Genomic DNA, 15445 nt, shown 5'->3' on the forward strand with positions numbered 1-15445 from the left:
GATATACAGATCCTAATTAATGGTACTCATATTGTTATTGGCTGAAGAAAGAAGTACACCCTATTACAACTCCTTGATGTTTGGGTAACAGATGATCAGAGCCAAGAATATCATTCTTGGACCCTAAAAATGGAGATGGACTTGGATTCACTTCAGTTTTAGATAATTTTATTCTGAAATTGAATATTCTTTTCTGGCAATAAGCAAAAAGTTAATTAAAACTGGAGAGGCTGTAGAACTGGAAAATTAACAAAACTCAACCCAAGCCAGAAATATTATATAAATTAGTAACCTATTGAGATACAACTTGCAAATGGTGCTCTCTGAGTTGTTGGGGTGAATATCCTCATGACTGAAAACTGAAACTTTTGTCATTTTCAAGCTGAATGTCATTATTTTACTGGGAGTATGATTTTTGTCCAACCAGACGGACACTCTTCTTGGTCAAATGCAGGAATTTTATATGACCTTAAGACTACTTCAGCCATTGATAGGAAGGACTGAAGTGGGGGATGTGCCAGGAGGTCTTTGGCTTAGTTAAATTAATTTAACTAAGGCAAGAACTGAAAGAATGAAATTGTCTTTATTCTTTACATTTCCTACTGTATCATGAGAATTTTTGTATACTAACTACTTTGTAATATTTTTTAACTAGAGAACTGATGTAGATAGTCTTTCAGCATCCCAAATAGAAGGGAAAATTTGTAATTGGGTGTCATTACTCTGAATTAGGGTGTAAAATATGGAGAGAGGTGATTTTGTAAGGAAGACAAAGTCTGACTGTATCCATGGAGTCTGACTGCACACAGACCTCTTCTGTCCACCCTCCGCAGATGAGACCATGTGCATTGGTATGTGGTGGGGGTCTGCAGTTCTGCTCAGAGTGTGTAATCAGAGAATGAAACCACATGAGCAGAGGGCTGAGAAAACACTCTGGTTAATAGCTGGTTATTAGTTAATATTATCTTACATTTTTATATATTAAAAAAACCTTGTCAAAAATCCTTCTGACTCACATTTATCTCTTGGAATTTTGAGCCAGTTTTCTTATTCACTGCTTTTAAAAATTAACCAATTAATCAATCTACGGTCAGGAAGGAGAACAACCCCTTTCCTGATTATTGGCCAAGAATTTCCCCTAAATGATGTGCAATGATAAAACTGTAGTCATTTCTGTAATGTATGCTCATACTTTCATTTTCTCTATCTTCCAATTTGCTGAGAACCTACTTAGAAAAATATTACACGTGAATTAGTTTATGCATGTTGTAAAAGCCATTGCAATAATTTACATGAAATATGGGTGATATACATGAGAAAAATTAAACGATAAGATTTCTAAAATACCCATGTTGTTTTCGGGAAATGCAATAAATTATTCATGTGCTTTAAAAATAACTGAAAAATATGAAACAAAAAGAAGTTGGTTTTCAGATAACATTATGCAAACCGTGTGACAAATTTGCTTGAATCCAGTTAAAAACAGAACAAAACAATGGGACAAATGGACTACAAATAAAGAAACCGTGAAAAAATTAAAACTAGGTTCTAAAACAGCCCTTTCTTTTTAAAAATAAGGATAGGTGTATTAGTCAGGGTTCTCCAGAAAAGCAAAACCTACAGAACATATGAGAGGAAATTTATTGTAGGAATTGACTCACATGGCTATGGAGGCTAAGAAATCCCACGATCTGCTGTCTGCAAGCTGGAGAACCAGGAAAGTCCGTGGAGTAATTCAGTCTGAGTCAGAAGCCCTGAGAAAAGGGAACATGAGCCAGTGATGATATAAGTCCTGATCTGAGTCTGAAAGTCTGAGAACCAGGAATGCCCACATATGAGGACAGAAGAAGATGGATGTCCCAGTGCTGGCAAGAGAGCGAATTCATCCATCCTCTGCCTTTTTGTTCTATTCAGACCCTCAGTGGATTGGGTTATGCACAACCACGTTGGTGAGGTTTACTCAGTCTACTCAGTCAAATACTAATCTCTTCTGGAAACAACCACAGAGACACACCCAGAAGCAATGTCTTACCAGCTATCTGGGTATTACTTAACCCAGCAAGCGGACACATAAAATGACCCATTATATCTGGGAAATCATTCTGAGATGAAAGTTGTAAAATACTTTGAAAATCTTATATTTATATCCTATACTGAGAACAGAATATCCATCTCAAAGGTGTACACTAAAATATATCGTTATCACATTATTGGATGGAAGCACAGGAAAGCAAGGTTACAATACAATGGTACTCACGGTATAATGGTACTCAATGGTACTCATCCATGTGGGTGGACATGTTAAGAAAACAATCTGACCAAAGGGACATTAGAAAATGAAAGAGGATATGCCTTAGCTCAAACAGGTTTGTTTTAGCTCAGGTGAATGAATGCCTTGAATAAAGGCCTGAATGATAAGAATAATTTAGAGACTGCTCTATCACCTGGAAGAAGCGCATACAAAACTCCAGACACTCTTCAGGACTTGGTTTTGTAGGAAACTGCAGAGGAGTTCTCTTCCATCCGGACTTGGGGACACACCAATGATATAATGACTGGAGGGCGCTTGGCTAAGCAGATATTTAATTCTCCCCCCCCCCCCCCCCCAGGGAGGGGTAGCCCTGAGACCTCACAAGCTGATGTCTTGCTTTTGTTTTTGATCTATCTGGGTCTTGTCTGTTTCTAAATTGAATTTGGATCTTCAAGTCTCTGATGTCCTTTATACTCCTTGGAAATCTGCACAGGGATCATGACATAATATGGGCAACTCAGAGGCTGTATGCCCATGAAGGGTCGCAGAATATGCCACCCCAAATATGCTTCCGCTACACCCCAGACATGCTGGCATGGTCAGGCTACTCGGAGGTTGCAGGAAAGCAAGAATTCTCTAAGACTTCCAATCCTTTCAAGATTACATAGAAGTAGTTTTTGGTTGCCAGTAACAGAAATTCAACTCAACATAGCTAAAACAAAACAAAACTACAACAGAGTGTTTTAGAGTAACTGGAGTATATTCTCTAATCCAGGTTCAATGTTAAGCCCAATAAATGAACTGGAGCAATGTATGGGCCCATGAATGGCTATTGCTTTCTACATCTTTTATCTTAATGTCTCGTTGTACATTAGCATATCAGCTTCATTCAGCATCTAGCTACCTATATCTGTATATATCTCTATCTCTATCTCTATGTCTATATCTATATCATCTATTTATATCACCTATATTTATATATGTATCTATTTCTATATCTATATGTTATATATATATATATATATATATATATATATATATATATATATATACTTAATAAACATTTCAAACATAAAGGAGCTACAGGCAATATTATATCACACAACTATATACCCATTATTATAATTTAGCTTATATTAACATTTTGTGGTATTTTTCTAAAGCCCTTCTCTATCTCTATGTTGAATGATCACTATTCAAACTTGCCGAGGAGTCAGTGCCCATCACTTGTGTTTTAGCAGAGACTTGAAAGCAGGCTGAGGAGTAGGAAAGCTTTTCATGAAAAAAAAAGGGAATGCTTTAGCTATGTCCTGATTGAACAGTGTTGGCACGAGGAAGCTACATGGAGGCGGGCTAACTAGTAGTGGGGTATCTAACTAGTAGTGGGGTATCCTATATGATTGGTTAAGGGTACATAGTTGGCTCTCTCTGAATGGTTCTAATTTGGAAGTGGGGACTGAATTTTAACATACATATCTGTATTTTTCTACATAGAATATTGTAGATACTAAACACTATTTAGGGAACTTAAATGTTACATAAATTGTATCATAGGATGCACATCCTTTTCAATTTTCTTTTTTCTCCGCACTTACCATCACTTTTGAGTTCTGTTTGCATAGCTATCATTGATTCATTTTAAGTGATCTGTAGCATCTGTTACAAGAATAAGTTGTAGTCCATGTTCAGTGGTGTGCTAGTTTTGTGATTATAAAGATTGTGCAAACATCTTTTTGCACCTGTGTGTGTTCTCTAGGGAACATTCTAGAGTTGGAACTGCAAACTCAGATTTTGTGTCTCTCATCTTCAGTGTTACCAGGTATTTCTAAGTTGTTCTTTGAAACAGTTGCATCAATTTACCTTTCCACAAGCTATATATTAATTTCTCTATCTCCACGTCTCCACCTAAACAATTTTTTGTCCATTAGAAGGAAATTAGATGATATTTTATTTTTTCCTCCCCAATTTTCAGTGAAGTTGAACATCTCCATTTGTTTATGAAATAATTAATGGATCAACATATACTTCACTGTAAATGAAAACATTAGAACTGATCAACAATGAAAACATTAATCTATTAAAATAGGTAGGATTCAATGAAAGTACCAGAGAAAGGTGTCCTTTTTGCTTTGGCTCTGGGCAAACAAAGATTCTTCCCTAAGAATTCTAGCTGTAGGTCTGTGCCTCACATTGATTCAACTTTATAATATATACTACCCACATGATCCAGAATGTCTGAAATGTGCTGAATGAAGAGGTGTGAATGGAGTGGTCTCCAAGAGAGTTTGTGATTTTTTTTCTCCCCTTCTCCTGGCATTTGTTGTTGTTTTCCAGCTTTCTTGAGATATAATTGATATAACATTGTATAAGTTTAGAGTGTACAACATGCTGATTTAACACACTTGTATATTGCAAAAAAATTGAAACCTTAGCATTAGCTAAACCTCCATCACATCACATAATTACTTTTTTTTTTTTTTTGGTGGGGAGAAATCTTAAACAGTACATTTTAAATCCCATTGCCCTTATCTTGGCCAAGAATCAAACACCAGATATCCAGATGTCCCCAGAAATAAAGCTCAATCTTTTCCATCCAGCTGTCAATCAGCTCTAAATCCACTCCTCTATGTGCCATAATGGTAGAGTGGGAGGTAAGTGAGGAAGAGACAGTTAGTTCCCAGAAGAGGAGTTTCTGGATACACACAATAGGTGACCACTGATTCCCTAAACTTAGGTATATTCTTTGAGCTACTACACCCAGTCTTGACTTTTAAGAAGAATAGAATGCAAGGAACAGAAAATACATATATGAAAAGGATTTCATATATGTATTCAGAAAAAATTCCTGTCATTCTCTTTTCCCGTGCCAAAAAAAGATTAATAGCTTCAAAAGGCAGCATCTGCTTTTCCCTGTGTGTATATGCTATCTGTAAAGGTTGATGGTATTTGAGTCTATACAGAGAAACCTAAAGCTCACAGAAATTATAAAAGGAGGTTGTATTCTTGTGATGTCATGTTCACTAGCAGAAATCCCCTAGGCCCTGAGTCCCTGGCCTGTTTCTGTAACTTTCAGTTTGCTCTCTAGCTTCTGGAAATAGCTTGTTTACCTTCTTTCTGTCCTCAAAGACTATTTCTGCTGAGGCTTTTTCTTCCCCACCTCAGGCTCATTTTCAAACCGGAACAAAACTCTTAGAACACTGGTTATAGCCTTCTGTATCCTTCAAGGTATTATACAACTACTTTGGCTTTTCAGAGCTTTTAAAGTTAGCTAAAAAAGAAAGAAAACAAACCAGTGTGAAGCAAGAAGGAGGAGGTGTAGAATTTTGATTAGTTCCAAAGGAGACAAAGAACAGAACTGAAACCTGGGTTTCAACTACAGTATCAGAGTAGATCAATTGATAATGACACCTGTAGCAGTGAAAAGAGCATAACTATTAATTAATGGAGTGTAATAATTGATTGTTGGAGATGACAATGACAACAACAATAGCTGCCACCTGTCATTTATTTAGTATGGGCCAGGTATGGTACTGTTTTAATACAGCATTTTATTCATTCTTCACAGCAATCTTGTAGATACCATTACAAGGTGAGAAAACGGAGGCTTACTAAAGTTAAGAAACTTGCTGAACATCATACAGAAATTTTGCCATAAATATGGCAGGGAGGGATGGTAGCACAAATGTCACACATTTGAGTTGATCTTGGGTTTTAAATGTATTGCAAAATGAGCTATACCTTTTGCAGAGGTTGGCAAACTGTAGCCAGTGGGCCAAATATGGCCTGTTGACTATTTTCGTAAGTAAAATTTTGTTGGTACACAGCCACACCCCTTCATTTCTACATTGTCTGTAGTTGTTTTCACACTGCAGTGGTGGAGATGAGTAGTTTGAGACAGAGAACTTGTGGCCTGCAAAGACTAAAATAGTTACTATCTAGCCCTTACAGAAATAGATTGTCTTGTCCTGCTGTCCACTTCCTTTAGAACCTTTTGGAGAAACCCTGCTTTTATTTCTTCCTTTTTGTTCCTTCATGTTGGATTCTAATATCCAGCCCATAGTTGGAGGTTGATTATCCTTTCTAGATGATTCTCCATTTTTAGAATCTACATTCTCTTCAAGATGGTTCAAGTTTCGCAGTTGCCCTTTTTCCATCTGCTTGGTAAAGTCCCTAATACAGCCCTATACCTTTCCTCTAAGGCTTCAAGAAGTTTATTTTTCTTTGCAGCCTGCCAACATGGGATTCTGTGTGACTCCAAGGCCTCTGAAGGAGAGTTCTTTAAAAATCTGAGTGTCCGTGTTATTTTTCTTTACTCAAATCATTTTATAGTTCTTCCTCTTTTTTTTTTTTTTCATGATGGGGATTACAGACATTAGTACTTAGGTCATAAAATTCTGCTTTTATCACTATGTTTAATTTGTCTTGTTCAAGTTCAAACTTGGTGTCTACAGAGCATCCCTGTTTAACGGTTTTGGCATGTTCAGACAATTCCCAAGAATAAAGTGAGGAGAATGATCCTACCAGGGAAGGGTGTCACTTTAGTTCTATGTAGCTTGACTCATAACTCCTTGAGGTCAAGAACCTTAACCCACTTATTCTTAGCTCTGGCCCCAGCATTTAGTAGCCTGGTTACTGAGTTTTTGTTGAATGAATGGATGAATGAATGGGTGAATGACTGTAAAGGAACACCTCAAGTAATAAGATGACTGAGTAGATTCTTTGTCTATGGTTCCACCAATTTCCAAACTTCTTGTTTAACATCTCACCAGGTTCTGGGACAAATTAAACCTCTAGGTAGAAAAAATATATGGAGCCTTGCTTCTAACCTTCTGTAGCTTGGCTCCACCTCAGTTTTGCTACTGGTTCCACTTTGAAAATTTTAGGCCTTTATCTTGCAGCCGACAACCACCATATACCCTATAATACCATATTTAAGAAAAGGTATATACCCATTTGTATTAGTTTCCCATTGCTGTTGTAGCAAATTACTACAAACTTGAACTCTTTTGCTGCGAAGTTCAGATACGTTTTCCTGTGGCTTGCACTATCAACAACAAAGATGTTTTGTATGCCATATTATGTAACATTTTGTAATAAATTTTTTATGTCATCAATGCCAATCTATAAATTATAGACTCTAATTTATTTATATTTAAATCTAGTTGATACCACTTAGTATATTTTTAGTATTTTTTGCTGAAATTCAATATAATGGTAAATTTATTACCATATAACAAAGGTTTAAAATAAAAATAATGTCATTTATGTACAAAGCAGCTCAAAATGTTGTTAAATGCATAAAATAATCAAAATATCAACTTTTTTGGTGAATTTTTTACACATTTTGAAAAAAACTTGAAATCAATTAACACAGTGAAAGAGTTAAAATAATACAATTTATCATCTTATATTTCTGGATTTCAGAGTCCAAAATAGATCTCAGTGGACTAAAATAAAGATGTCAGCAGTGCTGTGTTTCTTCTGGAGGTTATAGGGGAAAAGCTGTTTCTTTCCTTTTCCAGCTTCTAGGGGTAATCAGCAGTCCTTGCTTGTGGCCTCCTTCTTCCATCTTCAAAGCCAGCAGCCTAACATGTTTAAAAAATCTCTCTCTGTCTCTCTCTCTCTCTCTCTGTCTCTCTCTCTCTCTCTCTCTCCCCACCCTGCTCCATTTCTCCCTCTGACTTAAGCTTCCTGACTACTCTTACAAAGATTCTTGTGACTACATTGGGCCCACCAGAATAATACAAGATTAGATTCTTAACTTAATCACATCTGGAAAGTCCCTTTTGTCGTGGAAGGTAACATATTCACAGGTTCTGGTGATTTGAAAGAGGACATCTTTGGGTGCAGCCTTATTTGGCATACCACACTACCTTTTCCCTTTTATCTGAATTGGTTCTTGCTTCCCTACCTAATAACCTGAAGCTCCCCAGAGAAAGGAATGTCCCAAAAGGAGACCTGACTAAACATGTCTTTAGCTTGCTACAACACTCCCTGAGGCCTCTATCCCTGTTCTGGACCTTGCCTTTTGTCTACTACTGAAACTCCTTTTGTCTACTACTGATGCCTACTTGCCCCTCTGCCTGGAGTATTACATGTTGATACTGCTGAAATGTACATCAAGTCCATAGTGCACTGTTTAAGGTACACTCCTAGCTCTCCCCCACTTTTGACCCTAACAAGAGGCCTGACAGTGGAGACAGTCAGGGAGCAATGACCCTGGGGCAGAGCTGCTACAAAAATGCTTGGGTCAATCAAATTCGGAATGGAGATATTAGAAAACTGTAGAAATTCTCTATGATGTAGTCTGGGCCTCAACCCTCTTTCTGGTTTCCTATTTGGTGATATCTGGATAGCTTAATTGTTTCCAGCTTGGCTTTATCTCTGGACATTGAATTTCTGGTTTTCTCTTTACCAAAAATGTAGTCTCTACAGGATCTCAAATAAAGTATGTTTCCTGAATGTATGCAATCATTACCAACCTGGCTTGGCCATGACTCCACTTACCTCCTCATCCAACTGCCTCACTCCAATCAAACATGGGTCCAGAGAGGAGCTAGAGAAATTAATACAGGATTCTTGGGACAAGTGACTTTATTATTTATAATTCTCTTGTCTGCAAGTGTTAAAGATAGAAAACAAAAGTAAACAAGACAAAACTGAACAAAAATCTTTGTTACATTTCATTTTAAAGAAAATTACCAGAGAAATTTTTGCCAAGAAGAGTAACAAATGAAATTGCTCATTTTAATCACTAGGAGATAAAGGGGGCTTTTTACAGCTGGAAAACAAAGTCTCAAAGATGGGAACTTATCATGTATTCTGCTGATTCCTTCACAAATTGATTCAAAGTTTGACCCATCATTAATTATTGTCTTGTTGTCCGTTTGTTTGTTTGTTTTTTCACTTTATGTCATTATCTAAACATATTTCAAAATTCTTGGAACTAATTAAAATATAAAGGGTTTTGAGAAACTGAAGCTAATGACCTAAAGGCACACACCAGACTTTCTGGAAGTGTGTTTATTGGAGAAACTCATGGGATAGAAGTGTATACTCTCCTAACTGCTCATTCCATTCTAGGCAGTGCACAGGGATCTAGGAGGGCCAGATGTTAGACTTTGGGAGAGGACCTGACTCGGGGCTGGGTGACTGGAGAAGACCGGCTCTGACAATGTGTGGTCAGGGTCCAAGTCTTATGGTCATAAACTCAGCAATTTGCCTAGACTGTTTGCCTTCAGCACTTGGCTGTAACAGATTTATCTGGATTTCTGCAGGCAGCCAACTCCTTCTCTGGGATGTTCACTTTCAGGAAATCAAAGAGTCAACTGGAAGAGGTTAACCTTTATCTGTCAGTTCACTCTCCTAATCACAAGGAGCACGTGGTGCAGCTGGAAATGTCAGGTCTGGTTGTGGAGCTGGCCAGGCAGTGGCTAGCAAGAGAATGGTGTGGACAAGGCTGGCATCTACAGCTGTAGCCTGAGGTCAGGAAAATGGAAAACAGCAGAATTCTATGACACAAGGTAAAGGTAATATTTTCAGCTCTGGTCTTTTGGCTTACCAACTGCTGGCCTGCAGGTTGGAGTCCACCTACAGTTTGATGGAAGGTGTGTTAAGATTCCCCAACTGCCAAGAGCATAACTATAGAAAATTTTAAAAAAGTGTGAAAGAGATACCTAGAATGTAGGATATTTCATTGGTTGATTGGTGGATATTTGGACATCCCAATGGTAAGTTTCATCCCTGTGACACTTGAATTCTGCAGGGAATGGGTAGAGGATTGGACAAAGGGGGACGTTGCTGTTTTTCAATCAAAATGTGTTCCTTAACTACCAACCTCTGGAAAATTAGCTGTACTGAATGACCACTTTGCTACCTTGATATCATACAAAGAATATACAGTTTTGCAGTCTGGGTCCTCCTCATCCTAATCTGGATGTTCCTTGTCTTCCACAGTATGAAGTGAGTCTGATTGTTTCTGCCCCCTCAGTGGTCATGCAGTACACTGCTATATCCTCTGATTAGTATTTTTTTAATAAAACTGGGCTGAAGACATCATCAATCTCATTACATCTGACTTTTCATTTTGAAACTTGTAGACACATAGTTTACACAAGATGGCTCATTGAGAAGTCTCACAGGATAGTTCTATCAGTCCCTTTTGTTCCCCTTTGCTATAATTTTTTTCTCAGAGGCGGCAGGTTGTTACTTTGGACACATGCTTTAGCCTTCCCACTGCTTGCTCCATGTAACCGGACATATAGTAATTCTGTGCCATCTTGAACTCACCATTCTATCTCAGAAAGAGAGCCAGGGAAATGGCCTTACTTGAATAAAACCTTCTGCTATGTCTCCTGTAAGGGGTTTGTTGATATGAATTACTTTCTACTCTCCTGGGTTCCAGCTTATCTTCTCCCTTAGGTAAACCTGCCCTCCTCTTAGGCAACATTCTCCAAGCTTGTTAATAACTCAAGGTATTTTCCCAGGTGATAGCCTCTTGCACCACCTCCCCCCTCTAAGTCTCCTGTTTGTGGTGGATCCTTCAACAGGAGATCCTCAGGAATTTTATTAAGAATTCTCATTTTTTTCTTTCTGTCAGAGAAGTCCTGCCCATCCTTAGATATTCTCTCTACATACACTGGTAACAGACACAGAGGATAAGCGATCAAGAGCAAGTGAAGAACCTTATTGTTGACCGGTAGATGCATGTGCCAATTCAACCATGTATGTGATATTCTATTTGGAAAATCTTGGAAGTAAGATATAAGGCTCTTTGGAGCATTCCCTCTTCATTCTCATTTTATTTGAAATCCATTTTCAGTGAAGGAGATATTAGAAATGACTCTGGTTCTTTGGAAGAGGATTCTAGCTAATTGAAAGGCAAGTTAATTTACTTTTCCTTTTTTTGTTCTTAAATGAAATAGCTTTTAGTTTAGTTTCTTTCTTTCTTTTGTTTTCTTTTATTTTAAACTGAAACTGAACCTGGTGTCTAGGGATATAAAATGACTTTCCCAAGATCACGTACCTCATTAGGAACCTACCTGAATTTAGACTCTGAGTCTCTGAACTGTGACCTACTTTGACTGGCAGATAACCAAAATGGTGATTGCAGAATTGTACCCCTGACTTTGTTATAGAGTCCATCATCATGGAAAGAGGGATGAAGTGGAAATTAGACTGTTTCTTTCTCATGCTGGCTCTGCAACTTAGGATCTATGCAAGCTTGGGTAAACCACTTCACCATTCTAGATTTCAATTTTTCACTAGTAAAAAACAAACAAACAAACAAAATATATATATATATATATATATATATATATATATATATATATATATATATATATACACACACATATATACATATATATATATATATATATATATATATATATATATATATATATATATATATCTCACTTCCCTTATAAATACAATCCAAAAATATTTGTGAAGTGTTCCCGATTTTAAAGGCATGTGTAAATGTAAGTTATTTGGTGGGGGTACCAGGACCCAAAAGATACTTCTATTGTCATAATTGGAGCTCCAGTCTAAATTTTATTAGAAAATATGAACTTAAGAAGATCCCAGAAACTTTACCCAAGGGCCTTGTAGTTGAGCTTAATTGTTGTCTCTTCTGAGATTTTTGTTTTTCTTTGTATAAATTTCCTAATAATGGCTTTCAAAAATGCAAATTATTCTCTAATGAATTGCCTCAGGTATTTCATCAGTATCTCAGGGAACATGGCAGGTCATTATCAAGCTGGAACTAATTTCCTCATGTTAATAAAACCCCAACACATGGTTTTACACATTTATACGCAGGAGAAGAGAAAGTTGATGGGACCTCAGGGCTCCTATGGCCTTTAGTGGGCATTCCCCCAGGTACCAAAGAAACACTATTTGTGAACATTTAAAAACACATGTGAGGTTATCTAACCATAAGCCTTATTAAATGGTGTAGATGAAATTCCTATAAGAAATTCCATGAAACATTTAAAGTTGAGCATCTCTAAATAAAAAGCATAAATTTCTGCCACACACCTGGTATGCTAAACCCTGTGTAGTTTTCCCCCCGATCCCTGGAGAATTTTGCTTAAAAGCTCCAGCCAGAGGCTGAGAATAAATATTAAGTATCTCCAGTGCCTGTCTGCTCTTGAGCTACATACAGGTCACAGGAAGACAGCACCTTCCTCCCTGTAGGACAATTTTGTTTACATTATAAGTATATGTTTTCTTGAGCCGAACACTTTTCTTTTGGTAAAAGGAAAGCCAAGGCAAGTGACTATGAAAAGGAAAGCCCAAACAAAAGGGAGTGACAGCAGTCATGCAGATTAAATTTCAAATATAATTTGGTCAAATTGCGTATCCAGAAGAATTGAACACTAAAAGGGAGCACATGAACCTGTGTTGTCTGTGTCCTAGGTCACAGACACCATCTGATTTTCTGTTTCTGGGCTGTCAAGCACTACAGAAAAAAACTGTTTCTGGCTGCATCCACTAAAATGCTTGCTACTTCACTTCACTTTGCTGTTCTTTATTTCATCTTATTTGTCTCACATCACTTCTGTTTCCTCACAAGTTGTTCCTCATATTTATCATTCACCTCAGGTCAACAATTCCATCCTGTCTCTTACTAATCTTAGCAGAAGACATAAAAAATTCAATTTTATTGAGAAGAGTAAGGCTACCTGATCTTTTCTCTCAGCTTCAAAACTTCTATTCCCCCTCAGCTTCCCCACTAAGACTATTTCGGTTGGTGGTTTTCCTTCTTTTAAATCCATTTTCCTTTTCAAGTTCAGTTCTGCTATCTGTGCTAGCTCATATCTATTTTTTTTCACCTCATCTAAATTTTTTTTCACAATTTCCTCTCCTGTTTGCATATATGATAGTTTCCTATCAGCTAGATTTTTCTCGCTTTTTAAAAATAAAACCATAATAAAACATATTGCTTTAAAAATGTATTGGCCATTGTAAATCATTCACTCCAAAACTTCAAAAACTGTAATCCATACATATATTAAATAACAAAAATTCAACTGAATGCATTTTAAGATCTAATTGGCTTTATTCAACAGTTAAGGAATTGGGCAGCATCATGTCTAGCAAGTAGAAAGGAGCTCCAAGGAGCTATACAAAATGGAAGGCTTTTATAGGCAGAAATGAGGCAGGACTAGGAAATTATTAGCAAAAGAAAAGAAAGGATTGTGTCAGGCAAGGTCACCTTTTTTTGAGAGAAGGGCAGGTCTATCTTGCAGATTACTTCACTGGTAATGATCAGGAAATTCCAGATTGACTGATTATAGGTCTCATTCCTGGAAGAGGTTGAAACGGCAATTAAGTCTTAGTTTGCTGATTTGGGGCTTAACACAAATAACTCCATTTTGAGCCTGTGTTTTTTGTTTGTTTGTTTTTTTCAACACATTCTACTTATTATTCCTCACCCTTCACCCTAGCTTCAGACGTGTTAGGCCATATTTAGGCCAGGAACAGCCTTCTTATCTTAAAAGCCATTTTGTCTTGCTTTGTACCTTATACTTGCTGGCTTGTGTTTGCCTTAGGCCTAGAGAAGCTGCCTGGAATGTAGAAACCATTTTATCCTGTCTTGCTTTGTACTTTATTTGTCTCCTAGGGGCTGTGATCAGTGGGCCTGGGGGCCTGGGTGTCAGGACAGAGGCCTGGGGGACAGGGTATGGGGGGGCGGGTCTTGGTCATGTCTGGAAACCCTTGGTTGCTAGAGACAATGAAACGGAAAACCCCGTGAAGCATTGAAGGGAAAAGGGAGGTTATGGTCTTTTCTAGCCTGGCCTTCTGCAGCTCAAATGTGCCAAATACATTCTAATCGACCAATTTTGGTCTCCCACGACTCATTCCTCCAGCTGTGCCTACCAAGACCAAACTTGTATTTCAGAATGAAATTGCTAAACCACATGCAAAAGGAAAACTACAATTGAAATTGTACTTTTGCAAAATTGATTTCTTCTCTTTTAATATCTCCCTTGATTTCTGCTAGTCATTCTCCATTTTCCATGTTGTTACCTGCTTTAGCTGCAGTTTAAGTCTCCGAAATTCAACTTCTCTTCATTTTCCCCTTTGAAAGCATATTCCCCTTTGCTTTCACAGGTCCTTGTCGGGTTATCTATTTCATAATCATGGTGCTGGTCTCAGAACCTACCGCTGGTTTGATGAGTATTGCCAGAAATTCTGGTCTCTACCTCGTCCCAAAGCACAGTTCATACAAATTCTTTACTCAACAGTTAGCAATGATGTATTCGTGAAATACAATGCCTTTATTTTTTCTCTATTCATCTTTCTTGTCTTCTCTGCATTATTAGATACTATTGACTACCTGCTTTTTAACTTTTGCCTTCTCTCAAACTCCATGACTCTGATATTTCTAGTTTACTGACTTCTTCATCATTGATTTGACCTCTGCCTTTCCAACCTCCCCCAAAGCTTTCCCACAACTTCCTTTTTCCATCTTGCCACATGTTTTTACTAGAAGTCAACATTTATCTGATTAGCTGCAACTATCATTTCAATGAATTCAGGCCTTTGATAGTTCTTTTTACATTTGCTCATTTTCAGCATGTGATCTATGTGGTACATCCGCTTCAATCAGTTTCTTCTACCTCACCCCCCATCTATTCTTGTTACTCAGTTCTAGTTCAGACTCTCCTTAACTCCTTCTTATAGTGTTGCAATAACTTCCTATAGGGTCACTTTAATTCTAATTGCTCTTCTCTTCACTTGATCGTCACCCTGATGACAAGTTAACTTCCCTAGATCACCATTTTGATTCCAAACTCTTTTCTTTAAAAAGCAAACAATTCACTGTTTTACACCAAACTCTTTAAAATTCCATTCAAATAGTCACACACTGTAATAACTATCTACTTTACTGTTTATTTTATAATTCATCAGTCAGTGGCCCTGCTCACTTCTGTTTCTTCACACTATGTAGTTTCACATAATGGTACCAAAATTAAACAGTTCCCCCTCATTTCTTGCTTTTGATACCATTTTTAGGTACCTTGGCTAATAGTAGTGGCTTTCCCCTTTGAACATCCATAGTTCTTTGAATTATTAAGTAGTCATTTATTATAATGAATCTTGAATTAAAACCTTTATGCATGTAAGCGTATTAAATCTCTTATTTCTCCCAATCTCCCACAATTTCTATCAAACTAACTCGGA

This window comes from Rhinolophus sinicus, chromosome 4, assembly GCF_057876585.1.
Source record: "Rhinolophus sinicus isolate RSI-liver-muscle chromosome 4, RSI-T2T, whole genome shotgun sequence".
NCBI classification, from domain to species: Eukaryota; Metazoa; Chordata; class Mammalia; order Chiroptera; family Rhinolophidae; genus Rhinolophus; species Rhinolophus sinicus.